Source organism: Cupressus sempervirens, chromosome 5, assembly GCF_028749045.1.
Source record: "Cupressus sempervirens isolate cs-2001-9-10 chromosome 5, ASM2874904v1, whole genome shotgun sequence".
In the NCBI taxonomy this organism is placed as follows: Eukaryota; Viridiplantae; Streptophyta; class Pinopsida; order Cupressales; family Cupressaceae; genus Cupressus; species Cupressus sempervirens.
Genome location: NC_143122.1, coordinates 414854006 through 414867417, shown reverse-complemented (window position 1 = coordinate 414867417; position 13412 = coordinate 414854006).

Sequence of the window (13412 nt, the reverse complement as noted above, 5' to 3'; positions counted from 1 at the left end):
GAAAACCATTGTGGTATTAATACGATGAGAATGGATGGTACTTAAATACCCCAAAAGAGAAAAGTGGTTTTCAAATAATAGTGCAACTTGTTCTTCGACCCTACAGAGAAAATTGAGAGACTTCCAAGTGGATTTTACTAAGAGCACCTACCATGTGAGTGGAAAGTGTTGGCTATTATCCACATCAAGTTTCTCACTTGTGAAGGAATGTATAGATGGTTATATTCCCATAGCTATCCTATGTTAAATTGTTTAAAAAGGAATATGAAGTTGTGCTTCCCCTTTTGGACTTTTTCATCTCTATCTTTTTTCAAAGAGAAAGCTAGTGCTAAGGGTTGCCTCCCCCTCCACCCAAGTTTAATTTATAGGTTGTATGTGTTCCATGAGGCTGTAGTTCCTTATGCTAGCCCTTCCCTCAATTTGGTTATGGAGCTCAATAATCTTATTGTTACCCTTGTTTTGTCATTAGCTAAATAGTCTAAAACATCCTAGGAGCCCCTTAAACTTCTCTCTATCTAAGGAGTAAGTGTTCTTCCTAATCATATTTAAGATAAGCATAAAAATAAGAAACACCATGAGAAACTCAAGGAAACAATAGAAGTCTTTGATGACTCAATCCCTTCTTCTTCTTGGACCATAGACTCGGCTTGGACCCTTTATTTCTCCACTCACTACTATGTGCGTAACACTCCCATTATGTCCCTTTTTCCCACTTCACCTAAGAATCAGCTAAGATATCTTGAGGACTCCCAAATCCTTCACACTAGTTATGCTACCCTTCTCCCTAGAATCAATGATGGAGGTGATGACTTCAAATCCTTGGTGTTGAAATTAGAAGGGTTCTCTATCTATTACAATAGTCTCAAAGTAGTTACCAAGTTGTTGGTGCACTAGTTAGAAGTAACTAGAAGAAATATTAACATGTTCAAAGCCATTGCTGAGGCAAAATATAATGTAGAAGATTGGACAAAAGCAAAAAGGGATGAGCCCTTGTGGGAAGTTGGGGGAGACTTTGGGAAAAAATTACATAATTGAGAGATAATGGAAGAGAAGATATTGGACACCCATGTCCTTGAGCCTTTGGAGGAGAAGAATGAGGTTATCATTTTCTTGGTATCAATAAAGGGATCTTAGGAAAAGTTGGAGGAACATATTAAAGAACTTTCTTCCCCACATAGAGAAGCCTAGGATAGGATGGAGGAGATAATTGGTGGGATTTAGTGGGAGCTTGAGTATAGCAAGCTAAAGAGAAAAAGGATAAAGGAGGCCTATGGTAAAGAGGGAGGTATTCTAATTATCTATAAATAGTATGTTGGCATGGGGGATGTTGCTTCTTCTCGCCCTTCAAAGAAGCCTTCATTTCTGTTGAAGCTCAAGGAGCCAAGAAAGTAGTTGGCTTGGGATGAGATTCTTTGTTGTGCTAGTATAGTTGTTGTTATGGTCTAGTTCATGTTGGTGGGTGTCTATTGGTTTGTTGATTTGTGCTAGTTCCTGGTGTGTTGCTGGTTCATAGCTACTAATTTATTTTAGCCTTTTTATCCATATTTTTTGTTTGGTTTTAGTTTTAGTTGTTACTTTTTGTTTTCATTCTATTTTGGTAACATGTCAATTCTTGTGAACCTATATTTTTTATCATATAAAACTTGTTATTATTTTATTTTTCAATGTTTTAGCCCTATTCCCACTTTGTTTAATTAGATCAATAAATAAAATTATTATTAATATATATTTAAATTCTTTAAACATCATTTAAGATTATCTTTGCTTGAAAAAGTTAACTGACTTCTATTTAATTTAGTTACATGTACAATTTATTATCAAACTATAACAATAAACAAATTAGAACTTATCCAAACATAAGAAAAATCTTATTTTATTATTATATCCATAGAAGAAAATCCAATGAGGTTATTTGGATTATAGTTTAGTTCTCCATTGGGCAGTGAGAAAAAGGTTACACTAAAACAAAACTATTAACAAGTGCCATGTAGTGGCATGTACTTGCCATTGTACCTATAGTTAATTGTAGTTATAATTAATGAAATGTAGTTATAGTCAATAAAATAAATCTTTATTGATATAATTTCAAAGTAAGATTAATTGAAGCAATGTATTTTTTAGATTTGCTCATTTTTGAAAAATCTAAAAGACTAAAACTTGTGTGTAAAAACATAAAGATTTTCTATAAATAAATTGTACTTAATCTACATAATTTGTCTCTCTACATTATGATTGGGATATATGCAAATAATTTTTACATTTTTCTAAAAGATTATTTTTATAGTGATATATAAAAAAATATTATTTTTCTTTTGATCTTTATGCAAATATTCTTATGCGGGTAGACTGAGATGACCCTAGCTATAAAGGTCACTAAATTCCAACAATGTACTGTGGCAATTCGTCAAATGGTTTGCAAAACAGGCTCTGATACCACTGAAATATCCCCGACAGGATGATTGACTCTTTAAGCACTAAATTTCTTAAAACTTCAGAGGTTTGACATTTCGTCAAACAATTAGCAATCGTGCTCTGATAAGTGGTGTCTCTTTGTGAATCTTCACTCTGTGAAATTGGTTTAAATCATTTAGCAGCTAAAACTGGATGTCTACCAAAGCTTATATCTGTAAATGCTCACCAATCTTTGCTGCAGTCTGACCAATGACAGAGATGCGAGAATCTAGCCTGCTGAAACTCTCAAATAGACCATCCGCTCCTTTTTCTAGCTCGGATAGTGTTTTCCAATGTTTGGAATCATGAAAAACAACTTCCTTCTTCAGCTTGCCCAGTCTTGCATCCACCTCGTGACTAAGGTGTGCCAACTCCTGCCGACAATCCTTGAAAAGAGATAATAAAGATTCTGCCTCAGAAAATATTGGTGGACCTGCTCCTAAAGTTGTTTTTGTTACTTCTGAAGGAAAACGTGAATGCCCATTGTATATGACATCCTGGCCTCCTGCGTTGTTTCTTCCCTCGGAGGATTCAACGTCATCCTCTTGAAATGAGGGCAGCAATTCATTCACTAAGCTCCCAAATACATCAGCAAATGAGAAAACACCCTGATTGCTATGGCCGTCAACTTAACTGTCATTTTTGACCTGTGCGAAATTCGCATCTCCCTACTTCTTCATATCACCATCTGCCTGCGACCTTGGTCTTGTGTGATTGGCATCCTTCCTTTAACCAGCGTCGATGTTGATGTCGCCTTAGCGGATGGAACGCTGACCACAACACTACCCTTCGACACCTGCCGGAATTGACGTCGTTTGCCTAGCCACGGGTTAACACAAATCTGTAGGATCCGCCTGATGTCAGGTTGTGCGGCCAACCAAAATCTTGCTTCCTATCTTACGCAGGAGAGAAGCTGGTAACGGACTTGTGGCACTGATGGATTCCCACTACTGGGGCAAACGAGTTTCTAAAGAAACTATCAATCTATTCAAAATGCATAACCTTCTACCATGACTGGTCCGGATTCCAGGTTTTGCGTTATTATGATTCTGAATCATCCATTCGAATTTTGCTAGTGTAATAGAAATCCTTCCTCTTCCATCAGCAAATCGAACCCCTCTGGTGATCTGAATTGAATCCCTGACTTGTGGTTTAATTCCTTCAGAATTCTTTTAATCCACCTGATATTAAAACCTTGGGCCCTGAGTCGTGCGTGATATGGAGCGTGATTGAGAAATGTTGCCTGTCCGCAAATGGTGATTTCAGCTTCGGAAGTTCTGGAGTTGTCCATGAAAATTCATCAAACTTGGCTGCTTCCTTAACTCCATCATCGCCTAGCTTCCATCTTGGTCTTCAATCTGTTTATTTTGAACATTCAGAACCGATGGATCTAAATCAAATCCTTCAATGAACAAAACTACAAATTGGCCTTAAGCCGCAAGTAATCACCCTGATGAAATGACTGAATGTCACCTCCAATCTGTAATAATTTGGATGATATTTCACACCCTCAAAATTGCGTACCAATTGAGGGTTATCGTTCTCAATGGCCAACTGTGACAATTGCCGAAACCCTAGGTTCCACAATGCACCCGTGATTGAATCACAATCAGAAAACAAAGAGAGATAATCAACTGCATGATTCGAATGGAGCCCCGGGGTGCCTATTTATTCTTTTTCTCCATCCTCTCCAGAGACTTCTAGAACCTTTTTGATCTTATCCCTCAAGTGACTTTATTAAATACTCCAAGTAACTTTATTAAATATAAAGTTATCTTTTAATAACTATTTATTTAATTAAAATAACTAATTAGTCATCCTTGGACAACCATTAATTAAATTAATTAAATTGAACTGTCACCAAAAAATTGGGGACATGACAGTCCGCCCTTCCTGAAATTGCTTGTCCCCAAGCAATGGCTGAACCATGAACCACCAGTCTTCCTGGATCCCAAATGTAAATCTGTGTATCATCCCAATCCTCATCATACTCCCGTGGAGAAATCATCAATACCAGTAGCTGAGAAACTGTACTCAACATCCAAACAACTGACACTTCTGATGAAATCATCTAAAAACCAACTGTAGATGCCGCTAGAAGAAACCATTCTGCGGAACTCAAGCCAACTGAAACATCAACTTTATCAAAACTCAAGCCCCTGTCAGAATGACACTTGCACCCAACTGCACTGTAGATATGACTACAGCTATAGGTACCTGAATCATTGCCATCAAATCCAATCTCTGAAAAACTACTCTAGGTGTGTCGATGTTGCAGGCTGAATAACTTGCTACTACCACTTCTTTTTTTGAAAGAAAGGGCCAATCTATTCCCTAATGGATGGTAATAAACTGGAGCCAATCTACATCTGCGTGAAATAAAATCTTCTATCTCTATGTCAAAAGGAAAATGATGAGCGTACCCTACCGCATAACGCTGATAAGAACCTCCAAACTCTGCTGCTGGCTCATCATCACTGAACTGGGAATCAACATATGGCTCCATTTTCTGACTCTGAGTGACTGTAGGCTGGATAGGATCCTGTGCATTCTGCTCAACAAACCCCTCCTCGAGATCCCTTTGAAGTAGCATAGTAGAAAGGACCCCTATAATCTTCTCAACTAATCCGCGAATAACACTAGTATCTTGGATGAGAACACCTTCTGTCACCTTATGCGAGTCTAACTGAACACATGCACTATCTAGCAAATACACCATGAACGGTTCAGTGCAGTAAAAATTATATGAGGAAACATCAACATACTCTCCTTTACACCACAACTGGTCCTCCTGTAAGGGTGGCATACTCAATTGTACCACACTATCAACTATCTGAGAAGAATCAACCTGGAGACTTGACTCTACTGGTATCCTGAACTCATTAGAACCAGCTACTACCAAATCTTGAATATATGTGTCAGCCTCAACAATATGCTCCTTAGTAGTAAGTGCGGAAGTGTACTTACCATCATCTACCTCAGTAGTCAAATGAATTGGGTCTGGGGCTGGTTTTGACCGCAAATGCTCCAACTCCATGGTCACCTCTTTCAACTGAAACTGTGACTTCTGTAGATCTCGCTGTGTGTCCTCTAATGCCTCAGTAGTCGCTATGAGCTCCTGGGAAAGCTCACTCACCTCCTCTTCACGATCCAAGAGTGCCTCATATGCTGTACTCCCCCACTCAACCAAGTGATCACTGTCGGCTACCAATCGTAAATAATCCTGCTTCAATATCCGAACAGCTTCATGCAAGGCATGAATCTCTGCCAAAGAAAAGTAACCACCGCTGGACTCATCTGTCATAGCAGTACCCCAACCAGTAATGGCCAAAAAATGACGAGCAGTATCAAAATGCTCACAAGCGATAGCAATGTCTCGCTCACTAACTTTCAACTGGCTAACCACATGATGGCTCTGGCTAGACTGTCTTCTATAAACTCCCTCTGACGCATTGTCTGGAGGAGTATCTTCAGAGATACTGGTCTCTAGATTATTACCATCTATATTTTTCGAATCAACTTCAAAACTCATATCAACATCCAGAGTGTCAAAATCTGTAGTCCTGCTGTCAAGCTCTTCTGTACCTAAAGAAACTGTCAAGGAAGCTGAATCTTCAAAACTGTTCACTTCATTCTCCCGGATGTCATCAAGGTCAAAACGATCCTGGGACTCATCTGTACATGCTTCCAAATATGAAAAACCTTCAACACCTTTCAGTAAGGATGGTCGACTGGAAATATGAACCAAACCCAACAACGGTGCATAAAAACTAATACCAACATCGGATGTTCTGCTGGCACAAGGAAAGATAACATCGTATATTCTGCTAATCAAATCCATGATAGTACTCAAACAATCATGGCTATCATTAAGTGTTAAATATCTCTAGTTAACTGAACCCCAAATGCCCTTGAAACATTCTTGAGTCCATATTCGTAAACAAGGAACAGCTGATAACTCAAGCAAACTCCTTACCTGAGTAATGTGACCAATACCAACTAACTTCACATACCTGTCTGCCATTGTCCTTGTATCCTGGATGTGAATGCAAGATGAACTTGTAACATTATCAGCTACCATATATGATCCATCTTCTGTCAAAAACTGAGTGCTAGATGAACTTAAGCTCAGCTCCATGTCATGCTCATTTCTATGCCTCTCCCAGTCCTGTAATGCCAAAGTTGCTTGAGTGTCCTCAAGCTCGCAAGAAAGCTTGACAACTTCCTCCTCCTTCCTCCTCAAGGCATCTGAATAGTCTTTGGCACGGCTTAGAAGATGGTCACGATCTGATAGAAGATGTAAATAGCTCAACTTCGTCGTTCCCATTCCTTCACCAATTGCATGTAAGTCACAATAAGGAGAATTTGCCTGAACTCCCTTATGTCTTCCTTGTAACTGAATCATCTGGATGTGCTCTTCTAACATCTCCCGCATCCTGTCATGATGAGATAAAGAAGCCACAATACTATCTTTTCTCACCTTCAGCTGGCTGGACAAATCTTGTGAAGTACTGCCATTCTCATCCTCATGTGATGAAGCATCTAACTAAGCCTGGTACTCTCTCTCAGCAAAATCAAGAATGCTCGATGTCTGCTCATTTCCACCAGGTATCTCATCATCATGCACAATGACATCTTCATCATCATCTGAACTCACTTCACTGAAATCATTGCTTGTCGGAACCAAACTACCTTGAGTACCTGAGACATCACCCTTGGAAAGCTCGTATTCAACTGTCTCAACTTGAGTGTCAAGTTGACAGTTACTATCCATCAGCGTAATGTCCTTCACCGCTTCTTCCTATGACCGAACTGAAGCCTCTGACTGGTTGCACACTTGTTCCTCGAATTCCTCATTAAGGTTCCTAGTAACATCTCTCATTGTATCAGTCAACGCTTTGTGAGAAGGTTTGACAAAATGAAATCTAGTTGATTTATTCACCTTAGTTGGGACAGACAGCCTATCAAGCATACGGTGGTGTTTAACCAATAGTTCAGACATGTTATGTTTGATTTTTCTAAGCTCATCCTGAATACCTGAATAGTCCTCCTTTCCACAATTCCGACTCTGAATACTGCGTCTATTACTTGTCCGAGATTGTGTCCTTGGAGACTTTGTGCTGTACCTGTACATCTTGGTTGAAGTAGAGTGCTGATCACTCCTGTAAGTCGGTTCTCACCCCACAGGATGGCAACAAAATTGCTCTGATACCACTGAGATGACCCTAGCTATAAAGGTCACTAAATTCCAACAATGTACTGTGGCAATTCGTCAAATGGTTTGCAAAACAGGCTCTGATACCACTGAAATATCCCCGACAGGATGATTGACTCTTTAAGCACTAAATTTCTTAAAACTTCAGAGGTTTGACATTTCGTCAAACAATTAGCAATCGTGCTCTGATAAGTGGTGTCTCTTTGTGAATCTTCACTCTGTGAAATTGGTTTAAATCATTTAGCAGCTAAAACTGGATGTCTACCAAAGCTTATATCTGTAAATGCTCACCGATCTTTGCTGCAGTCTGACCAATGACAGAGATGCGAGAATCTAGCCTGCTGAAACTCTCAAATAGACCATCCGCTCCTTTTTCTAGCTCGGATAGTGTTTTCCAATGTTTGGAATCATGAAAAACAACTTCCTTCTTCAGCTTGCCCAGTCTTGCATCCACCTCGTGACTAAGGTGTGCCAACTCCTGCCGACAATCCTTGAAAAGAGATAATAAAGATTCTGCCTCAGAAAATATTGGTGGACCTGCTCCTAAAGTTGTTTTTGTTGCTTCTGAAGGAAAACGTGAATTCCGATTGTATATGAAATCCTGGCCTCCTGCGCTGTTTCTTCCCTCGGAGGATTCAACGTCATCCTCTTGAAATGAGGGCAGCAATTCATTCACCAAGCTCCCAAATACATCAGCAAGTGAGAAAACACCCTGATTGCTATGGCCGTCAACTTAACTGCCATTTTTGACCTGTGCGAAATTCGCATCTCCCTACTTCTTCATATCACCATCTGCCTGCGACCTTGGTCTTGTGCGATTGGCATCCTTCCTTTAACCCGCGTCGATGTTGATGTCGCCTCAGCGGATGGAACGCTGACCACAACTCTACCCTTCGACACCTGTTGGAATTGACGCCGTTTGCCTAGCCACGGGTTAACACAAATCCGCAGGATCCGCCTGATGTCAGGTTGTGCGGCCGACCGAAATCTTGCTTCCTATCTTACGCAGGAGAGAAGCTGGTAACGGACTTGTGGCACTGACGGATTCCCACTATTGGGGCAAACGAGTTTCTAAAGAAACTATCAATCTATTCAAAATGCATAACCTTCTACCATGACTGGTCCGGATTCCAGGTTTCGCGTTATTATGATTCTGAATCATCCATTCGAATTTTGCCAGTGTAATAGAAATCCTTCCTCTTCCATCAGCAAATCGAACCCCTCTAGTGATCTGAATTGAATCCCTGACTTGTGGTTTAATTCCTTCGGAATTCTTTTAATCCACCTAATATTAAAACCTTGGGCCCTGAGTCGTGCGTGATATGGAGTGTGATTGAGAAATGTTGCCTGTTTGCTAATGGTGATTTCAGCTTCGGAAGTTCTGGAGTTGTCCATGAAAATTCATCAAACTTGGCTGCTTCCTTAACTCCATCATCGCCTAGCTTCCATCTTGGTCTTCAATCTGTTTATTTTGAACATTCAGAACCGATGGATCTGAATCAAATCCTTCAATGAACAAAACTACAAATTGGCCTTAAGCCGCAAGTAATCACCCTGATGAAATGACTGAATGTCACCTCCAATCTGCAATAATTCGGATGATATTTCACACCATCAAAATTGCGGACCAATTGAGAGTTATCGTTCTCAATGGCCAACTGTGACAATTGCCGAAACCCTAGGTTCCACAATGCACCCGTGATTGAATCACAATCAGAAAACAAAGAGAGATAATCAACTGCATGATTCAAATGGAGCCCCGGGGTGCCTATTTATTCTTTTTCTCCATCCTCTCCAGAGACTTCTAGAACCTTTTTGATCTTATCCCTCAAGTGACTTTATTAAATACTCCAAGTAACTTTATTAAATATAAAGTTATCTTTTAATAACTATTTATTTAATTAAAATAACTAATTAGTCGTCCTTGGACAACCATTAATTAAATTAATTAAATCAAACTGTCACCAAAAAATTGGAGACATGACATAGACTCAAATCTATTAATTCATTCAAAATTTTGATTGAGTCTTATACATAAGCCACTAACCCCCTTTAGAATGAATTTAGTCGAATAAATTGAAATATGGAGAACCTCAAAGAAAAGTGCTCCTAGAATGCAAAATTTATTCAACCAATCATATAATTTTAATAACATATAAAATTTATAAATGATTAATAAAACCTTAGAAATATTCTAACTATTGAATAATATTTACTTGTGATTGGTAGAAATTAATATAATTTTGAAAAAAAACTGAATACAATACTAATATTACCTAGGGCAAGTACAATAAAGAGTTTCATAGACAATGTAATCTAATGCTCGGAAAATAAAACAAACTGCTTGTTTAAAAATGTCCGAGCAGCAGTTTAATCGGAAAAGAAACCAATAGTGCGTTTGTGGTTTTCGTTTGCGCTATTGATAAAACATTGGAAACATCAGATATTTATGAGTAATCTGAAGAAAGCATTCGCATTCAACATTTCCACTGGCTAACGGACAACCACATTGGTTTAAAAACCATACAACTATTACATCTAGTGGAGCAATAAAAGCTACGCGCTCAGGACACGAAATGCGATATAGCCTACTGTTTTAAACAGAGCATTACCAGCTAACACCTCGAAATATGATTGATTGATAGCGGCCCTTTCACATTGTTGTCTACGCTGGAGGACACACCAAATTTGGCGTTCACCCATGCCGACGGACTCCTCGAAACCCATTTGCAATGAAGACAATGGAATTGCATTGTAGACATGATCATCATCAATATCAATCTCTGATGTTTAGGGAATGTATCTTCTACCATAAGCCGACACCCAATCGGATCTCCTTTAATAATTTGCCAAAGTCCATTGTTATCTCAGGCCATACTTTCAAACTCTTTTGATTCATTAGACCGAGAATCCGAAACCCATTTTTTGTATTTCTCCCGCAAAAGTTTTCCATCGTTTTGTCATTTCGCCACCTGAATTTTTATATAAACTCCACCCGTCTGTTATTCGTTTCATTGAACATCATAACAGAGTACATTTTGTAGTTTTCTTTGAATTCAATGGAGAAGCACGCTGGATCAAAACGTGAGCGAGTCGAGGAGAGCGACAAGAGCGGAAGAGTTTGTAAAGAAGCAGACGGCAGCCCAAAGAAGCGGTTTTGCAAGGATACAAATGTTGATGTCGTGTATGAAATCACGAGTAAAATGGAAAATGAGGAGCTGGGTTGGGATGTTGAAGAGATAGACGAAGAGACGGTGTGGGATATTATGAAGATATTAGACGAAGATCAAATATATCCAAGCCTATCCCGTACAACCGATGATACGGGAAACAGTAGTATTAATGGGTCCGATGAATTAGAGTCTAATGGAGAATATAAAAGTTGTAGTTTTAATGGTGAGCTTGATTATTTGTTTGGTGCGAGTGATGATGAACTTGGTATTCATTGTAGCCCTTGTGTGAATGATTATGAATACGATTCAGACAGTGGCTTCTTCGAATGGCAGTTTGAAGTTGAACGGGCAGAGCGTCAACTGTGGTTGGATTACGTTGAGAACGGGGAGAAGGAAGGAAGTCATCACTTTTAAACTGTCCATCATCTTCATATAGCCGTTCTCCATATAACTGAGTCTTGATTTTGGAAGGATTGGCGTACGTAAAAATTTTGCTTCCATGAAGAGAGTTTTAGCGCTTCAAATTTTCCGGAAACAAAGTTGTATATGTTTATGAGGTGAAAAAGGCATGTTAGTTAGCTTAACCAAATTGTTTATTTTAAGGAATGCAGCCTCTAGCGTTTCGTTCTTCTCTAATGAATGTGAACCATTTAGAGTTTCAATGTTTTATAGTTATACATTACGCAACATACTTTCTTTATGAATAATATTTGTGTTTCATATCACAATTTATCATTCAATCGTAATTTATTATTATTATTATTAATTTACTAAGGGCTTTTTATCTAGAATATGGTATTAGTAATATTATTTAATGGAAAAGTCTAATATTATATTAGATGTGACACTATTTACAATATTTTATTTTAATAAATTTTAAAAGATTACTTTTAGATAGTTTTAGAGTTTTATTTTTATTAATTTTATGTATTCAATAAATTGTTTAAATGTTTTAAATTAAGATAGTTGGCATAGGGTTTTGAATTCATAAGAAAATAATACATAATTTCTATACTAGAAAGAACAATTTAAGACCATTAGAATCAGAAGTAAAAACAAGCTTTATTTTACAAAATAATAAAAAATTATATTTTAAGTTTTGTATTTACTATTCAAAACCATCCATATCACCTAAAAGCTCCATACCAACTCGACATATTGTACTTATTGGAAAAGAGAGTCTTCTCCCGGTAGAAATTAACATAGCTGTAATTATCATGTATCGAGAATTTCACAATTTACTTCTAAATATATTTGTTTTAAAATATTAATAGTCTTTGATTTTATGTTGAGGTGTTTCATTTTCGTTCTTCACTCTTCATTGTCCTCATTGGCAAGTTGATCTTCATCTTTGTCCTCATGCTTCATTTTCTTTATATTGAAATGTTAGTTTGAATAGATTAAATTTTACTATGCTTGAGTCAATATGTCTATGAATAGTTCAAGAACCTCTTTTCTTAAATACAAGTTATACTATGTCAATAGTATAATTAATGTCGATAGGCATTCTACAATGGTAGGAGTGGGATGGTGTGAGTGTGTTAATGTTAACTTTTATTCTTTTAAATTAAATTTGACAACCATCTACATGTCAAAAGTTTAACTCTTACTATAAGTTACTTTTTAAAATAATTTAATAAGTGGAACATAAAATATCCATTTAAAATAATATTTGTAGATATAAATCATCTATTTTTAAAGAAATTAAAATAAAAAGCTTAAATTAACAAAAACTAAATAAATAGAGATAAAGGAAATATAAATAATTTTAGATGTAGTAAATCAAATTATAATTATTTTGTAGTGGATATCTATCGGCTTTTCTTTAGATAGATTTTTATTTAAGATATCTATACTAGTTTCGTATTAAAGTAATTTAAAACAAGTTGTTTTGTTGAAGATGTCCTCAATCAAATTATTATAATTCTAAATATTCTTCTTGTACAAACGATGGATAATATATTATTAAAAAGGAAATTGCTTAGAACTTTCTTAAGATTAATAGTTCCCACTTGAAAAGGTAGATATGTTTATGTTAAATTTGATGACATAGTATTCACAATAACAAGAAAACACAAACAAAGTCAATATTGAAAAATATGAATAATAATAATTTCATCTCATTTTTATGAACTTGAAGAAACTTTGACACTTTGCCGAAAGATATGAATTACCATCCAAAATTTTCAATCAATGATTATCCTAAGTAGTCCTCCTAGAAAGATTGTTTAAAAGTATGCTTAACTTATAAAGAATAAAATAAAGTAAAATTGTTCAAGAATATTTAAACAAAAATTCCATTAAAGAATTTAAATACTAAGAATAATTATTAAAAAAATACTTTAAAATATAAATTAATTTTAAATAATTCATCTTAAAAATAAATATTTTTCATCATATTTATATAATTCATCTTACAAATTATGCATTTTCATACTAACTTCACAAATTCTTTTATATTCACAAGGCTTGAAAGTACACCTCTATCTTATTATTAATAACAAAAATATTATTCTTAAACAACTACTATGGTGTTCCTATTACCACAAATCTTAGCCTCACTTAATTACCGT